Raw genomic sequence first — 21740 nt, forward strand, 5'->3', positions numbered from 1 at the left:
TAATAAATGTAGCCTGTAAATAGTTTGTAAGGCTAAACTAATAAATGAGATTTCCTTTATCATTTCACAGATAAAGGAAAATGAGGCCCAAAAATGGTAAGTGATATTCTCAAGGACATGCCGTGACATCTAGAACCCAGACATCCTGTTCCCCACACTGCCTCTCCGACTCTCTTTCCAGCCTTCTTATTTCAAACAGATTCCCTTTGCCCTCAACTCTCAATAGATTAACCATCAGCTAATACCACCCAGGCTAATCCAGACCAGCTAATAGCAAAGAAAATAGAGGCTAAAAATTACAAAGAAAGGAAAAGAAAAAAAGAATCCCCTTTTGTTTAATTGTTATTCTAATGAGTTAAGCCTTGGATTCAACATAGGCAGGCTCTTCTAACGGCAAAGGAGACAGAGCAGTTGGCTGCCCCCACAGACAGCTTGTGGATAAAAGTGTGTTTATACAGCTGGGCTGGTCCAGGAGGAGCCAGGGCTGCAAACAGTTGGTGAGCAGGCCGATGGCAGGCGACAGCTGGGAGCATCTGTTTCCCATTAGAGACAGGAGTGCTGTCCTCTGACCCTTGGGCCCAGCTTCCCTGGGGGGCCTGGGTGTGCTCCCAGGTCTCAAGGCGCTGACAGCCAACTCACTTGCTAACACATCCTAAGAGTACTCTTGGGTTAGAAAGCTCTAGTCTGGGAGTTGGAAGTAAAGCTCAGAATTCAGATAGGGCCGGTGAAGTTACTTATGATCAGCGCCTAAAGCACACTTTAATTCTGTAGTAAAATCTGTCAGAAAGAAAAGGTCTTCTATTTCCTCTCCCTTCCCTTCCCCTTCTCTCCCTTCCCCTTTCCTTCCTTCCTTTTAGCTAAGCAAGGATATTGGAAGAGAAAGCTACTCTTAATTTTAATAGAAAAACAGAATTATGCTGCTCCTAAATTTCTCTACAGCCACTAGCCACATTGGTCAGCATCTTGAAAAACATTTTTTGAGTCCTGTCTGTAAAATGAACCTCATATAAATGAATATTCAACTTTGATAGTAATCAAAAGATATGACTGGTCAAAGTATGCCAGTCTTAATTTGGATCCCCCTGAATACAAACCCGGAGACAGGAACTTAGGTGCAGGAAGCTTTATAAAAAAACACAAAACTTAACTGTTGAAAGTATTACATATGTCCCCCTTTGTCCCCCATTGACTCCTTCTAGCCCGCCCCTGCCCTTACCCCAGATCTTCACTACCCTATGAAGCTTTTCTTTTTTGTAATCCTCACCTGAGGATGCTTTTTATTTTTTTTTTAATTAATTTTGTGTGTGTGTGGGGGGGGGGGGGGGTGGGGGGCGGGGTGAGCAGGGAGAGAGAAACATTACCTGATTAGTTGCCTCCTATGTGTGCCCTGATCGTGAGAGAATCTGCAATCTACTAGGTATGTGCCTTGACCAGGAATTGAACCTGCAACCTCTTGGTGTATGGGGCAATATTCCAACCACCTGGGCCACTTGGCCAGGGCACTGCAGGAAGCTTTTGGAAAGGTGGTTGTAGACGACAAAGTGGGGGACAATGAAGAACAAAGTAGGGAGGAGGAAAACCCAAGGTGTAGTAGCTTCATCAATGGCTGCTGCAGGCAGCTCAGGACTTAGTACCCCAAGAACACGAAGAAGTTTAAAAGACGCCTTGCAGGAATGGCCTGCGGGGCAGAAGGCTGGAGCATTTACACCCTTCGGTGGTTGCAGGTTGCTCCTGGGGTGTGTATTAACTTCCAGGCTATGCTTCTTGGGCATTAAGGTTGAGCAAGCTACTGCAGCATCTCTACCTGGGCCAGAAAGAAGAATACAGGGAAGCTGCCGGCCAGAGATGAAAGCAGAGGTAGCCATGGAGATGTCGTAGGGATACCAGACGCCTCTGAAAACAGAGTGTGAGTAGCCAGAATAAACCCAGGTAAACTAGACTAACTGCTCATTTGCATAAGGCATTCCATTATACTATCCTCTCTACTTTTGCATATCTTTGAAAATTTCCCTAATAAGTTAAAAAAAATTTTCATACCTTAATACTGTATGCAAATTTCTTTAATGTCATCTTCATGCTGAAAAGAAACATTGTTCTTCCCAATACTATCAGGTGCACTCTTCTTTGTAAACATTATAAAGGATGGACAGAGAGATGTTTTTGGTTCTAAACTGCAAAAAATAATAAGGGTTAATAATTCCCAAAAAAGGATATGCTTTAGGTTTGCTAGGACTGCATTGAATTCACAGAAACAGACAATGTAATATAGGCAGATATTAAGAAAAGTATAGAGGGGGTCCTCTTATCTTAGGCAAACATCCACCCAAAGCACCCTAGACCAAGCATGTCAAACTCAAAGGCTAACAGGGGCCAAATAAACAAGGCATGCGGCCCACGGGCCGAGAGCTTGACATACTTGCCCTAGAAAATGGGCATCTGCTGTTTGTGCAGCCTAGCTTTCATGTCCCCTACTCTTAGGAAAGTTTCCCAATTTCCTTCTTCCATTTTATGCAGTTTACTGAGCAAGATGCAAGGATGATTTCTTCCCTGAGTCCTTGTCCAGACAGATTCAAAGAATGAAGCCACGGACAAAAGGTGGTAGATCAGCAGTTCTCTACCTGTGGGTTGAGACCCCTTTGGGAGTACAACGACCCTTTCACAGGGGTCGCCTAAGACCATCGGAAAACACATATATAATTACATATTGTTTTTGTGATTAATCACTATGCTTTAATTATGTTCAATTTGTAACAATGAAAGTACATCCTGCATATCAGATATTTACATTACGATTCATAACAATAGCAAAATTACAGTTATGAAGTAGCAATGAAAATAATTTTATGGTTGGGGGTCACCACAACATGAGGAACTGTATTAAAGGGTCGTGGCATTAGGAAGGTTGAGAACCACTGTGGTAGATGAAAAGGGTGTAAATTTATTGGAAGCAAATACAGACTCCCAGGTAGGGAGGAGGTCTCAGGGGGCAAGCCACAAAGCCCCTTTTCTAAGGTTTATAAATGCTGTAGTTTTTTGTCTCTTGATACTCCCTTCTAATTGGTCATTCTTTTTGCAGAATATCAGCTTCAAAGCCAAAACACCATGTGGTGACCGCTCCCCCTCCCCCCTTTCTCTACCTCTTACCTTGTAACATTTCTCTATCTCCTGTGAAAATTGGCTTTCCTCTTTCTCCCATTTGTCAGCATTTCTCTATCCTCTATGAAAGTTTGTTTCCTTTTTCCCCCCATACACTGTGGCTTTTCCTTATCTCCTGTGAATGGATGTCTTCCTCTTCCCTTATCCTGTAGCACCTTTTTTTTCCCCCTCTCTCTGTGAATGTATGCCTTCTGGCGGCTCCAAGCTCTCACCTATGCATTCCTCCCCCATAGGCCTTCTTTATTCCTAAAACTCCCTAAACCTGCCTATTTTACCCCTAAAACTCCTTTCACAACTATACTGTGACCTCCATGCTGTGAGGAAGCTCAGGTTGCATGGAGAGGCTTCATGGAAAGAGAGAGAAAGATACCCAATTATTGCCCAGCTGTTCCAGCTATACCCGCCCAGGTATCAGACATGTGAGTGAAGAAGCCTCCGGATGACTCGAGCCCCAGCTGCCATGTAGCTACAATGACATGAGTGAGAACTGCTCACCTGAGTTCAGTCAACCTTAGAACTGTCAGTGTAAAAAAATATGTGCATGGGTATAGCAAAAGGCATGTTCTAAAATGGTCATAGAAGTACTATCTGGATTAGTTTCTTAGGATTGCCATAATAAACTACAAAAAATGGGTGGTTAAAACAAGAGAAATCTATTCTCTCACAGTTCTGGAGAAAGATCCATCTTTTTGGTTGTTGTTGTTAATCCTCACCCTTTGGATAATTTTTTCATTGATTTTTTAGATAGAGTGAAAGGAAGGGATGGGGAGAGACACATCGATTGGTTGCCTCCTGCACGAGCCCTGTCCGACCCAGGCTGGGGGTCAAACCTGAAACCCAGGTATGTGCCCTTGACTGGAAATCGAATCCAAGACTCTGTTGTGTGAGCAGATGCTCTAACCCAGCCGTGGGCAAACTACGGCCCGCGGGCTGGATCCAGCCCATTTGAAATGAATAAAACTAAAAAAAAAAAAAAGACCGTACCCTTTTATGTAATGATGTTTACTTTGAATTTATATTAGTTCACACAAACACTCCATCCATGCTTTTGTTCCGGCCCTCCGGTCCAGTTTAAGAACCCATTGTGGCCCTCGAGTCAAAAAGTTTGCCCACCCCTGCTCCAACCACTTAGCAGCACAGTCAGGACTGGAGGAAGTTCAAAATCAAAGTGTCAGCAGGGTCATGCTCACTCTCAGACTTCAGGCCTCATCCTCTCCTAGCCTCTCCTTGGCATTCCTTTGCTTCGACTGCATCACTCTAATCTCTGCCCCTGTCATCAAATGGTGTTTTCTCTTTGTGTGTCTGTCTGTATCTATGTCCAAATTTTCTTCTCCTTATAAGGACACCAGTCATATTGGACTAGGGCTCACGCTAATGACCTCATCTTAGCTTGATTACATCTGTAAAGACCTTGTTTCCAAATAAGATCACATTCACAGGTGCCAGTGGGAACACAATTCAACCCGTAGCAAGCCCAAGTGGAAGGTGCCCAAGTGCCTATCAGCAGTGGAACGGATAAATAAATGGTCATGCCTGACCGGTTTGGCTCAGTGGATAGAGCGTCGGCCTGCGGACTCAAGGGTCCCAGGTTCAATTCCAGTCAAGGGCATGCATCTTGGTTGCAGGCACATCCCCAGTGTGGGGTGTGCAGGAGGCAGCTGATCGATGTTTCTCTGTCATTGATGTTTCTAACTCTCTATCCTTCTCCCTTCCTGTCTGTAAAAAATCAATAAAATATATTTTTTTAAAAAATAAATGGTCACGTACTGAAATACCACAGAGCAGTGAGAGTAAACATACAATATGGACTAATCTCAAAGCATGATGTTGATGGACATAATAGAGTTCATACTGCAAAATTCCCTTTACATAAAGTTCAAAACTTTATGTCGTGATTTCTTTCAACTTGGTCTCAGTGATTACACAGTATATTCACTTTGTAGAGCCATCAATCTATACTTTTACTTATATTAAATACCAGTAAAATGTTTTTTTTTTCTTTTAAAGTCCCTTTACTCATGAAGCTGACCATTCAGGAGAGATGGTCAATAATCAAAATAAATAGGAAAAAATTATAGAGTATTAGTTGGAGCTATGTGCCGCAGACAGAGATAAAGCAAGGAGGGGACCAGAGAGGACTGGAAGGGGAATGTGATGATCCAGCAATCCCATTCCTGAATATTTATCCAAACGTATTAAAATTAAGATCTGAAAGAGATCGCTTCATCCCCATGTTCATTGCAGAATTATTCACAGTAGCCAAGATATGGAAACAATGTAACTATCCGCTGACAGATGAATGGGTAAAGAAAATGTGGTATATACATATGAGAGAATGGCATTCAAACTTAAAAAAAAGGAAAGCCCTCGCAGGTGTGGCTCAGTGATTGAACCAGGAGGTCAGAGCATATGCCCCGGTTTCGGACTCAATCCCCAGTAGGGGGCGCACAGGAGGCAGCTGATCAATGATTCTCATCATTGATATTCCTCTCTCTTCCTCTCTGAAATCAATTTTATATATATATATATATATATATATATACATATATATATATATATATATATATATATATATATATATATGAAGGAAATCCTGCCCTTTGTGATATAGAGGACATTATGCTAAGTGAAATAAACCAGTAATAGAAGGGCAAATACCGCATGATTCCACCACTTATATGAGGCATTAAAATAGTTAAACTCACAGAATCAGAAAATAGAATGGTGGTTTCCAGGGGTTGAGAAGAGAAGAAATGGGGAAGTGTTGTTCAATAAATATAAGTTATAGTTATACAAAACGTGTGCACTTGAAATTTTGTTGAAAAGGTAGATCTCATGTTAATTTTTCTTCCCTTCCCCCACACCCTTCAAATAAATAACAAAGGGACACAAGAAATCTTTCGCAGGTGATGGATATTTTTATTACCTTGTGAAGACAGTACCAAAGGTGTATGCATGTGTAAAACTCAGCCGAATGTAAACATTAAATATGTGCATTTTTTGTGTATTACATATACCTCAATATAGCTGAAAAAAAATAAAACAGTGGTTAGAAAAAGGCAGTTGAGATGCTAACATTGATTTGATTCAGTAAGCTTCATTTAATCTTCACAACAAGCTTATGAGTAAGGGATTGTTACATATTAAAATAAGTTAAGGAAGGCAAATGTGGAGAAAGGCACTAAATTAAACAGCCACAAACGGGCAAGACGGTTTGCTGCTCAGGAAACATATTTTTATTACCATATGAATCAGGGATGATGACATAGATGGCCAGATAATTCATAGAGAGACAGATAGACGGACAGACAGACTACATGTATAAAAACAGAGATAACGACTGGGCTTTCTATAACCTTGCTAGTCTTTGTCAGGGCTCAGAAGACAATGTGTTTGTTGTCATCAGAGCTTGAAATGAGAGTCAAGTAATCTTTGGCTTGTTTGTCTTGCTCAAGTTTTAAAAACTGTGAAAGAAAAAAGGAATTTGTGGGAAGGATAGGAAACATATACTTGAAAGGATGTGATATTTATCACATTACTAAATTATAGTACAATATTATTGCCTATATTGATTATACTGTGGATTAGCTCTTTATGACTTATTTATTACTCATTACAAATTTGCATGCTTGACACATTAATTTTATCTCTTTTATCCCCTGGCAACCTCCATTTTACTGTGTTTTTTTTTTTTTTTCAGATTTAACTTTCTATTTTCATGCACCAGTGGGGTCCCTTGGCCTGGCCTGCGGGATAGGGCCAAAACCGGTTCTTTGACATTCCCCGAGGGGTCCCAGATTGTGAGAGGGCACAGGGCAGGCTGAGGGGTCCCACTGGTGCATGATTGGGGTTGGAGAGGGACGCAGGTGGTTGGCCAGCCAGGGAGGGACTGAGGGAGGGCTCCAGGGTGTGTCCAGCCTGTCTTGCTCATTCCCGATCAGCCAGATCCCAGCAAGCTAACCTACTGGTTGAAGCATCTACCCCCTGGTGGTCACTGCACGTCATAGAGAGCAGTTGCGTGGCCTTAGCATATCATTAGCATATTACACTTTGATTGGTTGAACAGCTGACCAGACAACTAGACACTTAGCATATTAGGCTTTCATTATCTTATATAATAAAACCTTAATATGCAAATTGACCAAAAGATGGAACAACCAGTTGCTATGACACACACTGACCATCAGGGGGCAGATGCTCAATGCAGGAGCTGCCCCCTGGTGGTCAGTACACTCCCACAGGGGGAGCGCCGCTCAGCCAGAAGCCAGGCTCATGGCTGGCAAGCACAGCAGCAGTGGCTGGAGCCTCTCCCACCTCTGCTGCAGGCGGGTGGTAAGGAGTGAGGGGTCCGGGACTGTGAGAGGGATGACTGGCTGCGGGCCTAAGCTGGCAGGAGGATATCCCCTGAGGGGTCCCAGACTGTGAGAGGGTGCAGGCCGGGCTGAGGGAACCTCTTCCCCCCCGCCCCCCCCACCCCAGTGTACGAAATTTCATGCACCGGGCCTCTAGTATAGGATAGAAGTGATATCATACAGTTCTGTCTTTCCCTGTCTGACTTATCTCGCTTAGCATAATGCGCTTAAGGTCCATCCATGTTGTCACAAATGGAAGGAAATTCTCCTTTCTCAAGGCTGAATAATATTCCATTGTGTATATACTACATCTTTAAAAAAAAACCTATTCATCTAGTGATGAGGATTTGGGTAGTTTCTGTATCTTGGTTATTGTGAATAATGCTGTGATAAACATGGGAGTGCATATATCTCATCAAAATCCTGTTTTCATTTTCTTGGGTATACACCCAGAAGTGGAATTGCTGAATTATGATAGATCCATTTTTAATTTTTTGAGGAAACTCCATATTGTTTTCTACCCTTTTACTTTTGACCATAGGGAAGAATATTAGCAGAAAAATACATTGGATAATACAAAAGTTATTAAAATGAATTTGAGATTACTAGCAGTTGAGAAATTTTTCCCCTATAATTTACACACATTTTAATCTAGGAATACCAGAATGGGAATCAGTTCTAGGGTCTCATTCCCATACTTGTCTAAAACTGCCTTTCTGACTTTTTTCTTGGTTGCTGGAGGCACAAATTCTTGGTTGCTCCTCTCTCTTCTGAGGAGCTCCTTCCATCAGCCTTCCTATCCCACCTCTACAAGTAGGCTACAGAGAAAGTCCCTCGAGTTCTGTGGTTCTCAAATTTTAGAAGCACCAGAAACACATACAGGGCTTATTAAAACAGATTGTTGGGGTGGCTCAATGGGTAGATTGTCAGCCCATGCACTGAAGGGTTGAGGGTTGGATTCCAAGTCAAGGGCAGGTATCTGGGTTGCAGGTTCAATCCCCTAGCCGGGGTCTGGAGCAGGTGGGAGCCAACTGACCCAGGTGTCTCTCTCACATCAATGTTTCTCTCTTCCCCTTCCTTCCTATCTAAAATCAATGGAAAAAACTACTCCGGTGAGGATTACTAGCAACACAACAAAATAAAAGAACACAACAGTAGAGCAGCCTTAGCATATCATTAGCATATTGCGTCATACCCAAAGTTTCTGATTTATTAAGTCTGAAGAGAGGCTTCAGAATTTGAGCCCAGGATATGCTGAAGTTGCTGGTCTGGGGACCATACCTGGAGAACTGCCTTATCCTTTCAATTCCTTTCAATCGGCTTTCCAAGGCTGGTTTACAAGCGGTTATACAGGATTCTTGTTAGTGGTTACAAGGCAACATTAAAGGAATTCATTGTTGTTGTTTTTTGGGGGGATTACATTGTTACTAGATGGTCAAAGAAAGGCCACCCACACTTCCATTCTCTCCAGGGCAAGGCTGGTCCCCACCCCCCACATGCAACCCAGGGAGAACCCCAGTTTCCCCTACTGTATATTGCAAGAATTTAATAAAATTAAGCTCTTAAGGGACAGGTCTCTAAATGGTGGCTACTTTAGTTTCCTCGCACATCGCTAGTCATCCAACCACTCAGATCAGATGCAGTCACATCCTGCCGGCTCATTAAGGGGAGGGTTGAAGAGCTACAGGGAATGGCGCCACTCAGGACAGAAGGAGGTCCCAGGTGCGGTCCCCGCGGGCACCTTGCTCGCCCGGTGCAAGGCTCTGGAGCAGAGGGTGGAGTTAGCGCCGCGCGGGAGCGTATGCTTCCGGCCACGTGATCACCCTCCGCGCCAATGGGAGGGCTGGACGCCAGCCCCGCTTCCTCACCGTGGCAACGGGCTGGTGACTACTTCCGGTGCTGTGAGGGATCGGGGCTGATGCGGGTGAGTGTCCTTCTTGTCACGCTGTCCGCGCGGCCGCCGCTGGCCGCCGCTGCCGCGCCGTTTCCTCGCCCCCGGCCCGTGCGCTCGCCGGGACCCTCCCGTCCAGGGCCGGGAGGGGGCGGTGCGCAGGATGCCCCTGGCCTGGGCGGGGGTGACGGAGCGGACCCGGGACGCTTCTCGTTCCCGCGGTCGCGCGTGGGGCCCACGCCGGCCCCCCTTCCCAGCCGTGGCTCCAGCGTGGCGGCCGCATTCCGTCGCCGGGGAAGGGCGTGTGTGTCGGGGGGGAGTCCTCGCTGTCCTCCGCCCACTCGGCAGCCTTCGGCTGTGGGTTTCTCCAAGTCTGAGGCTCGCGGGAGACCCGGGGGTGCGCGCTGTCGCCCCGCTTGTAATCGAGGCCCGGTGGGGTCCGCAGGACGTTAGCGGTTCCTGCTCAGTCGGAGGAAGAGGACCGAGAAGGAGGAGGAGCGGCTTTTGGAGAGGAGGGTGGAGAGCTGGAGCTGGAGGTGCCCTGGAAGGAGAGGGCATCCTGTTTCCCGAAGGAGGGAGCGCAACTGGACTGGCCTCTGTAGGGGAGGGAGTGAAAGGTATTTTGGGGACCATGTGACCGAAATCCTTCAATAGTCAGCTAAGGAATTTTTACACGCTCAGGAGTTTAATAATTTCCTTTTTTTGTTGTTGTTGGTTTTAAATAAAGCTTTTCCCCTCCACTTCTAAGAAACGGTGCATGCTTATTAAAGAAAATCTGGGAGATGCAGAACTATTTTAAGAGATCACCTATGGTTCCACCAACCCAGCTTTTTTAAAAAAAATCATTCTTTGTAATTTCCATAGCATATTCTTAATCTACTTATGATCATAGTGTATGCATACAAAATAGGATTACTGTTGGCCCTATGTATCCACGGATCCATGCAGATTCAACCAACCACAGATCGAAAATATTTGGGGGGCGGGAGGGAAGCTACATTGTAAAGGATTTAGCATCCTTGGATTTTGGTATCCAGGTTGCAATTAATCTCCACCTAGATTGATTCCTAGGGAGGACTTTGTAACTAGAAAGCCTAATTTTTGTACATTGCATCCATGATATGGATGTGTTTTTTTCTGAGATACAGTTCACATACCATAACATCCATTCTTTTAAATTGTAAATTTGATTTTTCAAGCACTCATCACCACTATCTAATTCCAGAACATTTTTATTGCCTTCAAAATAAACTTTGTACCTATTATAGACGCTCCTCTTGCTTCTTCAGTCCCTGGCATCCATTAGTCTACTTTCTGTGTCTGTGGATTTTTCTATTCTGGATATTTCATGTAAATGGAACCATATACTATATGTCCTTTTGTGTCTGGCTTCTTTCACTTCGCTTAATGTTTTCAAGGTTAATCCATGTGCTATGTATTATTACTACATTCCTTTTTATGGCTGAATAATATTCCATGATATGAATATGCCGCATTTTGTTGATGGACATGTGGGCTGTTTCCACTTTTTGACTATTATGAATACTTTTGCTTTATAAATATCCATACACAAGCTTTTGTGTGGACGAATGTTTTCAGTTCTCGTGGGTGTATACCTAGAAACAATTTCTGGGTCATACAGTAATTCTTTTTGAGGAACTGCCATATGTTTTCCAAAGTGGCCTGTACCAGCAGGATATGAGCGTTCAGATTTCTCTATATCCTTGTTAATACTTACCTGTCTTTTTGATTACTGCCACTGGTTGTGAAATGGTATGTCATTGTGGTTTTGATTTGCATTTTCTGGATGGCTGAAAATGTTGAGCATCTTTTCCCTTCTTGGCCTTTTGCAAATCTTTGGAGAAATGTCAGTTTAATTACTTTTCCCTTTTTAAAATGAAATTTTTAAAAACTTATTTTAAAGTTTTATGTATTTTCTTTACATAGTCCAGGTAAGTCCCTTATCACTTACACAATTTGTAATATTACCCCCCCCCCCCATTTTCTCCATTTTTTGGAGTTTCTTTTCACTTTCTTGAATGGTGTCCTTGAAGTACAAAAGTTTAAAATTTTGGTGAAGTTCACTTTATAGTTTTTTGGTTGCTTGTGCATTTGGTGTCATATCTGAAACGATTGCCAAATTTAAGGTCATGAAGACTTACCTCTTTTTCATCTAAGAGTTTTATAGTTTTACCTCTTGCATTTAGGTCTTGATATATGTAGAGTTAAGGTCTATATATGGTGTGAGGTAGGCATGCAAATTCATCCTTTTGCATGTAGCTATCTAATTGTCCCAGCACTATTTATTGGATACTCTGTCCTTTCCCCATTGAATGGCCCTGGCACCCTTGTCAGAATCCAACTGACCATAACATATAGGTTATTCTTATTTTAGGCATTTCTCTGCTGGGCATTTAACTCTAACACACTCTCTCTCTCTCTCTCTCTCTCTCTCTCTCTCTCTCTCTCTCTTTCTCTCTCTCTTTCTCTTTTAATTATCCTGTGTTAAACACAACATTAAAGGCATAAAACATTTTCTGTATTTGAAGTTATTTTGGTAGAAAGTGTTCTCAGAAGTGGAATTACTGGGTCAAAGATGAAATAAGTAGGCTTTGGAGCTTACTTAATGGGGCATTAAACCTTCAGTGTCATCATGATGGTAAGAGCAACAAAATGTTTCTTTATTCAGCTATAGCTTCAGGGCTGGATTTCTGTAAAAGCTTTTTTCTGTAAGATGGATTTCACAATTTCCTCTTTCAACTGCTTCTAAAAGTCACTAAGTAAATCTAGAGCAAAAACTTCAACATGAGGGGCAAACAGAACATGTGGTAGTTTTCTAAATGGGTTAAAGGGAAAAAAACAGTGTCATCACATGCAGTAGGAAAATAAAACAATCTTTGAGAGAAATGGGGTAAAAATTTAGACCTTAAATCAATGCCATGAATGTCCCTGGAGCAAAAACAATGTTTTATTCTGAGTTTCTCTCCTGGCCTTGATAATCAGGTTAATTATATTCCTCATGGTCTCAGAGATGGCTAATTACATATTCTCTTTGTAGTAGAGTACCTAGTTAAAAAAAAGTTCAAATACAAAAGGTTATTAGGAAAAAAAAGCAACTTTCCCTTTTATCCTTTCCCCTCAACCTCCCAGTTCTCCTTAGAGGTATCCATGGTACTGTTACTTTGTGCATGTTTAGTTTAAGCATAGAGTATCTCTGGAAAGATAGTATATACAAATCATACATTTTAAGGTTTTTGATACTGACAAATGCTTTTTAAAAATGGTTACATCAGTTTATGGTGGCAGTTACAGTGCTAGTTAGAAATACTTCATTTTTGTTTGTCTTTCTTTGACCATTCTTTCCTTAATATTGGGATCCAGTTTATATTTCCTCTTTTATGTATTGTCTGCTCATGTCTTTTGGCATGCTATATGTTTTTATTGGAACTGTTCTTTATGAGATTTATTTTGGCAGCTTTTTGTGGATGGATGTTTTATGATAGCTTGGACTTGAGAAAAGTTAAAATGCTTTTTGTAACATTTATGCTAAGAGGTATGTGAGCTGAACAAGGGTTCAAGGCAGTAAGGAAAGTTAAATGCTTGAGAGAGAAATCAGTAGGATTTGGAACCTGGGTGCAGTTGAAGATGACTTCAAGTTGAGTTAGAAAAGGATGGTGCTATTAAGAAAAATAAGGAGTAATGTGGAAAGACCTAGATTTCTGGGGAGAGATGAATTTCTTTAGGACAGGCTAAGAGTGAGGATGATCCAGGTTGAACTATCCAGACTTGTGGCTAGAGCTAAAGAGACAGAAGATAAAGAGTTAGGAATCTGGTTTACTAAGAGAATAGTTTGAAAGGTTGGTGGTGGATAAAATTGCTGAAGGAGACATTTGAAAATAGGCCCATCTGCCAGACATGTGAGAGGACAAAGTTGGGAGGCGTCAGGGGGCCTTGAAGAGCTAGCTAGCACAGTAGGTGGGGGTGCTTGCCAAGGAGAGCAGGGTATCTAGAGAATCAGAGGTTACAAGCAGAGGATTAAAAAAAAAAAGGCTATGAGGTTTGGTTTGGTAATTTGGAAAATATACATCTTATGGATAAGGAAATAATTTATGGGAAGCAAGAAATTTTTCTTTATTCCCAAACAGCTTTATTAAGATAGAATTTATTTATCATTTAATTTACCCACTTAGAGTGTATAATTCAGTGGTTTTTAGAATATTTAGAATTGTGCAGCCACTGCCACAATCAATTTTGGAACACTTTATTGCCCCCAAGGGAAACTGCCCCTGTTAGCAGTGCTTCCCTAATCCACTCCATCCTTCCAGTTCCAGGCAACCACTAATCTACTTACTGTCTCTTTATATTTGCCTATGGTAGACATTTCATGTAAATGAAAACATGCAACATGTGGCCTTTTGTGTCTGATTTTAAAAATTGTTTTCAAAGTTCATAATGCCATAGTATGTATCAATACTTCATTCCTTTTAATGGCTGAATAATGTTCCATTGTATGAATATATCATTTTTAATTATCACCAGTTCATGGACATTTGAGTTGTTTTCACTTTTTGGTTTTTATGAACAATTCTGCTCTAAACATCCATGTACAAGATTTTGTGTGGATATGTTTTCAGTTCTCTTGGGTCTATACCTAGGAGTAGAATTACTGGGTCATACGCTAACTTTATGTTTAACTTTTCAAGCAACTGTTGCAGAGGATGGGCAAGTTACCAGTGTTTTTTAGAAATAATAAAACTAAATTTAATATCATTGGTAGGAAGTTGCAAAATGTCTATATTCAGACATATTCAGAAATAAAGGCATGATAAAAATGGGTCTATAAAATTGTTTGTTTGTCTTTTTGTCCTATGAAACTGTAACATGTTTATGCATCTCTGGAAACCTTTTGTGATGGGTTGTTACCTAAAAAGTTTGCGGAATTGTTAGATATTTTTCTTGTGACTATATTGATGTATGCTTCATCAGTTTTAAATAGTGATTTGTTAATAATGACTACAAATATGATAAAAACATCACAGGGATATTTGATGTTAATATATGGTCATGATTTAATATTTACTCTTTAGTCTTAACTGTAGAGACCAAATACTGTGATTTATTTTTAATTTGAATTACGTATAACATTGTAGTTTGTACGGGCCCCAAAAGTTTAAGATCCAGAGAAACAAAACCAAAAAAGACCTATTGGGCCAGTAGTATTGTTGATTGGCCATGTTTTTATCTTTTTGTTCCCTATGTAGGAAAAATGTTGAGGAGTTTTCCCTCTTACTGCAGTTTTAAGTGTTATCTCATAGGCTTGTCCTATTTTTGAACTTGGACTTAGTTACCTTGTATTCCTATAAATACATAAAATTTTTTTTAAAAATATATTCAGATTGTTTAAAATTGAAAGGTACAAAATGATGAACAGTAGCATTTTTGTATTACCTCTGTTGATCAGTCATCCAAATCTACGGGTAAATACTATTATACTATTTTTTGGTATATTCTTTCAGAATATATATATATATATATATATATATATATATATATATACACACACACACACACACGTTCATACACACACACACACATATACACACATATACATATTTAGCCATATTATTTTTTCTCCCCTTCCTCAGAGTATGGTACGGCATATAATTCTGTACTAGGTTTTGTTTTTTTTTACTTACCAAAATATCTTCAAGATCTGTCATTCCATATTTATATATTAACCCTTAGAGTGCTGGGGAGCGCGATCACGCTCCTCCTGTCTTTCGCCTAAACTGCCGGGAGCGCTATTGCGCTCCTCCTGCAGTGTCACTATTAGCTGCTAGTAGTTCATTCTTTATTGACAGATGTCACCTAAGTGCAGATTACTTATGATGCTGAATGTTTGTAGTTCTAAAATTGACCACTGGCATTAATCTGCCTAATTTTTTACAGGTACTACGATATATGTCAAAGATGAAAACAAATGTAATAAAGGTTTCCTTAAGTTTTTGAATATGTAACTTCATTTACTTGCGATTCATAATTTTTTTTCCTAAACTGCTGTAAAATCAGCAAAAATGACTTGGCAATTTTAGCATAGTTCCTAGGATATTGGTTGGCATTCAAAGGGTTAAGAACATTCTCATTTTTTCCAATGGCTACTTTAATTTTTAACCACTTCCACTGAGTCATGTTGTTGGCTTATGTCTTTCCTATTATAGATAGTCTTTCAGTATACATTTGTAATTTTGTTCAATTTTGCCAAATTGTCCTTGTTGAGTTGTATTATTTTATTTTATTTATTAATTTCTCCTTAAAATTTTTTTTATTGATTTCAGAGAGGAAGGGAGAGGGAGAGAGAGATAAAAACATCAATGATGAGAATCATTGATCAGCCTCCTCCTGCATGCTCCCCACTGGGGATCGAGCCCACAATCTGGGCATGTGCCCTTGACTGCAATAGAACCCGGGACTCTTTAGTCGGCAGGCCGATGCTCTATTCACTAAGCCAAACTGGCTAGGGCAAGTTGTATTATTTTACTAGACACCTGGTGCACGAATTCGTGCATGAATGGGGTCCCTTGGGGTGGCCTGCAGAGATCGGGTCCCAGCTCGGGCCCCCAGCCTCACAGCCCTGCAGCTCCGCAGCCCTGCCTGGCACCCCGCCTTGGTCTGGCACTGCCCCCTCACCTGCTCCACCATTCCGCCTGTGGGGTGATTGATTGGGGCTGGGTCCCCCGCCTGGCTCCCTCAGCGCCTGGGAGCTGGGTGGTGGCCCCGCCCCCTGCCGCTGCCGCAGCTGGTTGCTGTCTGCGGGCGGGCGATTGGCAGGGTGATCGGGCCCCCACTCACAGCCGCCTTGGCCTGGTGCCACCCACTCACTTGCTCCACCATCCTGCTGCAATCCCTCTCTCATTGCGGCCCATTGGGCTGGCAGTGCCTCCATTGCCGCCCGCTGCCAGCATCGCATCCCCAATGCCTGCCATGTTCTGTGCCACCCCGAGTTGGTCAGCGCATGTGATAGTGGGTGGTCGAGCTCTTGGTCTCTAGGTCAAACTCCTGGTAGAACGACCGCCAGAGGGGACAATTTGCATATTAGGCTTTTACTATCTATATAGGATGCTCCCACTAGTAATGTGTGAAAACTCCTGTTTCTCATACCCTCAAAACAAACATGTTATCTTACTTTTTGATATTCGCCAATCCAAGTTAAAAAATGGTATTTCAGTGTAGTTTTATTATGCATCTTTCTTTTGAGAGAGTTTTAGCATCTTTTGATCTGTTTAAACCAGGGGTGGGCAAACTTTTTGACTCGAGGGCCACAATGGGTTCTTAAACTGGACCGGAGGGCCGAAACAAAAGCATGGATGGAGTGTTTGTGTCAATTAATATAAATTCAAAGTAAATATCATTACATAAAAGGGTACGGTCTTTTTTTTTTTTAGTTTTATTCATTTCAAATGGGCCGGATCCGGCCCGCGGGCCGTAGTTTGCCCACGGCTGGTTTAAACTGTTATGTAGTTTTTCTGTTAATTGGCAGTTGCCCATTAGCCCCTTTTTTGTCTTTTTTTAGTCATTTGTTGGAACTCTTTATTTATTAGGTAGGTCAGACCTTTAATGGGTTTTGAGTTAAACAAAAACTGATGTTGGAGTAGAAGTTGCTTCATTTCTAATTGAATTAAAAACATTCCAGTAACCATTGTGAGCTGAAGGCCAGAATTGTGTGCTGGGTAGCCTGTATCCTTGAGTTCTTTTCCCAGTCCAGCAGAACTTTGAGGCCAGCATTTTTGGAGGAGTTTATTGAGATGACATGGGTTGCAAAATAAATATATTTCAGAGAATCTCTGAGGGATGGTAGGTTGCTCAGGAAATAAGATTAATTCATCTTCTACATTTTAATTTTTTCAGACAAGCTTGGGAAGCAATGTTTTAAAATCTTTCATAGATGTATGTTAAAAAGCCTATTACTGCAAACTTTACTCATTATAAAATGTTGATGTTCTATTTTTTTTATTTATGAAAAAATGCATCTGATGACAGAGTAGCTTGAAGATTAATAACCCATACTACTTGGATGTGTTTGTGTTTGAACTGAAGCTTTTAGTTTTCCAAAGCCTGGGTTTTTACTCAACCTGTTTTTGTGGAGACTAGTTGGCCCAAGCTCATTTCATGGCTAGGTCAGACTTGATGGCCTGTATAGGCTGGCAGATGAACCATGATCATTTAAATTCAACTGACACATGAATAAATAGAAACCTATCTCAGAAATAACCAGAGTCAGTAAAGATAATTGAGGCAGATCTTTGTGAAGTCTTTGAAAGAAAATCCATCCTTAGAAAGACAGGCACCACCACAAAGCAAAAACAAAAACAGGCATTTAAATTCACTGTTTATTTAATCAGCTCAGCACTCTTTTGTAAAATAAAAATTTTCTCTGTGTTTATGAATATATGTAAACATTTTAATATAACAGCATATACCATTTGTCCTTTAAATAAAATGTCATATAATAAAATTTAAATGGACTCTTTAACGAAGAATTAAAGCAAGTTAAAATACAATATTGCAGTGCTTCTCAGGCTATCTCTGGTGTAAAGGACCAGCTTAAAAAATGTTCAGTTCATTTGTGACCATTTCTTTTATAAAATACAAAACCAAAAAGCAAAACCCAAACAAAACTGAAATATGGAAATGTGAATGAAAGATATAAATAAAAGCTCAAGTTTTTTTAGATTTAGTAGATAAAATCGTATCAAAAATATAAGTATAAAAATCATGAGGAAATAGAAAAGAAATTCCAAGCTGTACATTATATATTGAAAATGTACATATAAAACAATTAATATATTAATAAAATAATTTATTTCGGACTGGTAACAAACCCTAGTATACAGACTACACTTTGCATACACTGCTTTTTTGGGCTAAGCAACAAAATCACTTTTTAAAAAAATTTATATTGTTGACAGTATTCCAGATGTCCCCCATTTTCTTTACTTTGACCCCCTCTAGACAGGCCCCACCCCACACCAGGCCTTCATCACACTATTGTCTGTATTCATGGGCTATGCATATATGCAAATAAGTTCTTTGGTTAATCTCTCCCTAACCTCACTCCTACCCCCTTCCCTCTGAGATCTGCCGGGTCTGTTCCATGCAGCCAGGTCTCTGGACCTATTTTGTTTGTCAGTTTATTTTGTTCATTAGATTCCACAGGTAAGTGAAGGCATGTGATATTTGTCTCACCCTTACTTGCTTATTTCACTTAGCATAACAATTCCACGTTCATCCATGCTGTCACAGAGGGTAAGAGATCCTTCTTTTTTACAGCCACATAGTATTCCATGGTGTAAATGTACCATAGCTTTTTATCCACTTATTTACTGACTAGAGTCCCAGTGCACAAAAATTCATGCATGCGTTGTGGTGGGGTGTGGGTCCCTCAGCCCAGCCTGTGCCCTCTTGCAGTCCGGGACCCCTCGAGGGATGTCCATCTGCTGGCTTAGGCCTGCTCCCCGGGGGATCAGGCCTAAGCTGTCAGTCAATCATCCCTCTGGCAGCCCGGGAGCCCTTGGGGGATGTCTGACTAACAGCTTAGGCCCTCTCCCTGGGGGCAATGGGCCGAAGCCTTTAGTTGGACATCTTCAGTGTTGCTACGGAAGTGGGAGAGGCTCCCGCCACTGCCGCTGTGTTGGCCAGCCATGAGCTGGATTCTGGCTGAGCGGGGCTCCCCCTGTGGAAGCGCACTGACCACCAGGGGGCAGCTCCTATGTTGAGCATCTGCCCCCTGGTGGTCAGTGCGCATCATAGCAACAGGTCATTCCCGATCATTCCCGGTCATTCCCGCTGTTAAGCTCAATTTCCATATTACCCTTTTATTATATAGGTAGATGGGCACTTGGGCTGTTTGCAGATCTCAGCTAGAGTAAGTAACGCTGCTATGAACATGGGGATGCATGTATTCTTTTATATTACAAGAAGTGGGATAACTGGATCAAACAGCAGTTCCATTTTTAATTTTTTGAGGAAACTCCATACTGTTTTTCACAGTGGCTGCACCAGTCTGCATTCCCACCAGCAGTGTACTAGGGTTTCCCTTTCTCCTCATCCTCACCAGCACTTGTTTGTTGATTTATTGATGGTAGCCATTCTGGCAGGTGTGAGGTGATACCTCATTTTAATTTTTATCTCTCTGTTGATTGGTGATGTTGAGCATTTTTTTCATATGTCTCTTGGCAATCTGTATGTTCTCTTTGGAGAAGTGTCTATTCAGGTCCTTCGCCTGTTTTTTTAACTGGATTGTTTATGCTCCTTTTGTTGAGTTGTATGAGTTCTTGATATATTTTGGAATTAACTCCTTATGAGATGTATCATTGGTTAATATGTTCTCTCATACAGTGGGTTCCCTTTTCATTTTAATGCTGGTTTCTTTTGCTGTGCAGCAGCTTTTTAGTTTGATGTGGTCCCATTTGTTTATTTATTTTTCTTTGTTTTTCTTGTCCTAGGAGATGTATCTGTGGAAATTCTGCTATGTGAGATGTCTGAGATTTAACTGCCTATGTTTTCTTCTAGGATTTTTATGGTTTTGCAACTTACATTTAAGTCTTTTACCCATTTTGATTTTTTTATTGTGTATGGTGTAGGTTGGTGGTGTAGTTTCATATTTTTGCATGTACCTGTCCAGTTTCCCCAACACCATTTATTGAAGAGACTGTCTTTACTCCATTGTATGTTCTTGTGTCACTTGTCAAATATTAATTGACCATAATGGTGTGGGTCATTTTCTGGGATCTCTATTCTGTTCCATTGATCTACTATATACCTATTCTTTTTTTTTTTTTTTTAAATATATTTTATTGATTTTTTACAGAGAGGAAGTGAGAGAGATAGAGAGTTAGAAACATCGATGAGCGAGAAACATCGATCAGCTGCCTCCTGCACACCTCCTACTGGGGATGTGCCCGCAACCCAGGTACATGCCCTTGACCGGAATCGAACCCGGGACCCTTCAGTCCGCAGGCTGACGCTCTATCCACTGAGCCAAACCGGTTTTGGCTATATACCTATTCTTATGCCACTACCAGGCTGTTTTGATTACAATGGCTTTGTAGTTTAGTTTGATATCCTCGATTGTGATCCCTCTGATTTTATTCTTCTTTTGCAAGATTGCTGTGTTTGTTCAGGATCTTATCTTATTCCATGTATATTTTTGGAATATTTATTCTAGATCTGTGAAAATGCTGATGGTATTTTAATAGGGGTTGTGTTGAATCTAATTTAATAGGGATTGCATTTAATATAGATTGCTTTGGGTAGTATGGACATTTTAATGATGTTAATTCTTTGAATCCATGAACACAGTATATGCTTCCACTTGTTTGTATTTTTATTTCTTATTTTAATGTAGTGTAGTTTTCCAAGTGCAGGTCTTTTACCTCCTTGCTTAATTTTATTCCTAGGTATCTTTTTGTTGTTGTTGTGACGGTAAATGGTGTTTTTTTTTTTTTTAGTTTCTCTTTCTGAGAGTGCATTATTGGACTATAATAATGCCAATGATTTCTGGATGTTAATTTTGTATCTTGCTACTTTGCCGAATTCATTTATTAAAGCTAATAGTTTTTTGGTGCAATCTTTAGGGTTTTCTATATATAATATTATTTCACCTGCCAATAATGCAAATTTTACTTCTTCCTTTCCAATTTGGATGCCTTTTATTTTTTGTTCTTGTCTGATCACTGTGGCTTGGACTTCCAGTACTGTGTTGAATACAGATGATGAAAGTGGACAACCCTGTCTTGTTCCAGTTCTTAAGGGAAACACTTTTATTTTTTGCCCATTGAGTATGATGTTGGTTGCAGGTTGTCATATATGGCCTTTATTATGTGAGATATGTTCCCACTATTTCCACTTTGCTGAGATTTTTTATTAAAAATTGGGTGCTGGAGCCCTGGCCCACATAGCTCAGTGGTTAGAACTTTGGCCTGTGCACCAAAGGGTGTTGGGTTCGATTCCTGGTCAAGGGCATGTACCTGGGTTGTAGGTTCGATCCCTGCCCCAGGTCAGGGTATCTGGGGGAGGCAACCAATCAATGTGTTTCACATTGGTGTTTTTCTCCCTCTCTCCCCTCTCCATGCCCTTCCACTCTCTCTCTCTAAAAAAAAAGGAAAATATATTCACAATCATTACGTGAGAATTAAAAAAAAAATTGGGTGCTAAATTTTGTTAAATGCTTTCTTCTGCATCTGTTGATATGATAATGTGATTTTCATCTTTCATTTTATTTATGTGATGTATCAAATTTATTGATTTGGGAATATTGTACCAGCCTTGCATCCCCAGAGTAA

General features: G+C 40.9%; 1 protein-coding gene across 2 annotated transcripts in view; it reads left to right on the forward strand.

Annotated features, from left to right (window-relative positions):
* The first annotated feature begins 9393 nt into the window (after positions 1 to 9393).
* Positions 9394 to 21740, forward strand: part of TASP1 (taspase 1) — a 249297-nt gene continuing 236950 nt past the window's right edge. For both annotated transcript variants that reach the window (XM_081097445.1, XM_081097446.1), the window contains exon 1: positions 9394 to 9432. The gene's annotated coding sequence lies outside the window, so the exon portion shown is untranslated. The remainder of the gene's footprint in view (positions 9433 to 21740) is intronic.

The sequence above is a fragment of the Myotis nattereri genome, assembly GCF_964212035.1.
Source record: "Myotis nattereri genome assembly, chromosome: 8".
Lineage (NCBI taxonomy): Eukaryota > Metazoa > Chordata > Mammalia > Chiroptera > Vespertilionidae > Myotis > Myotis nattereri.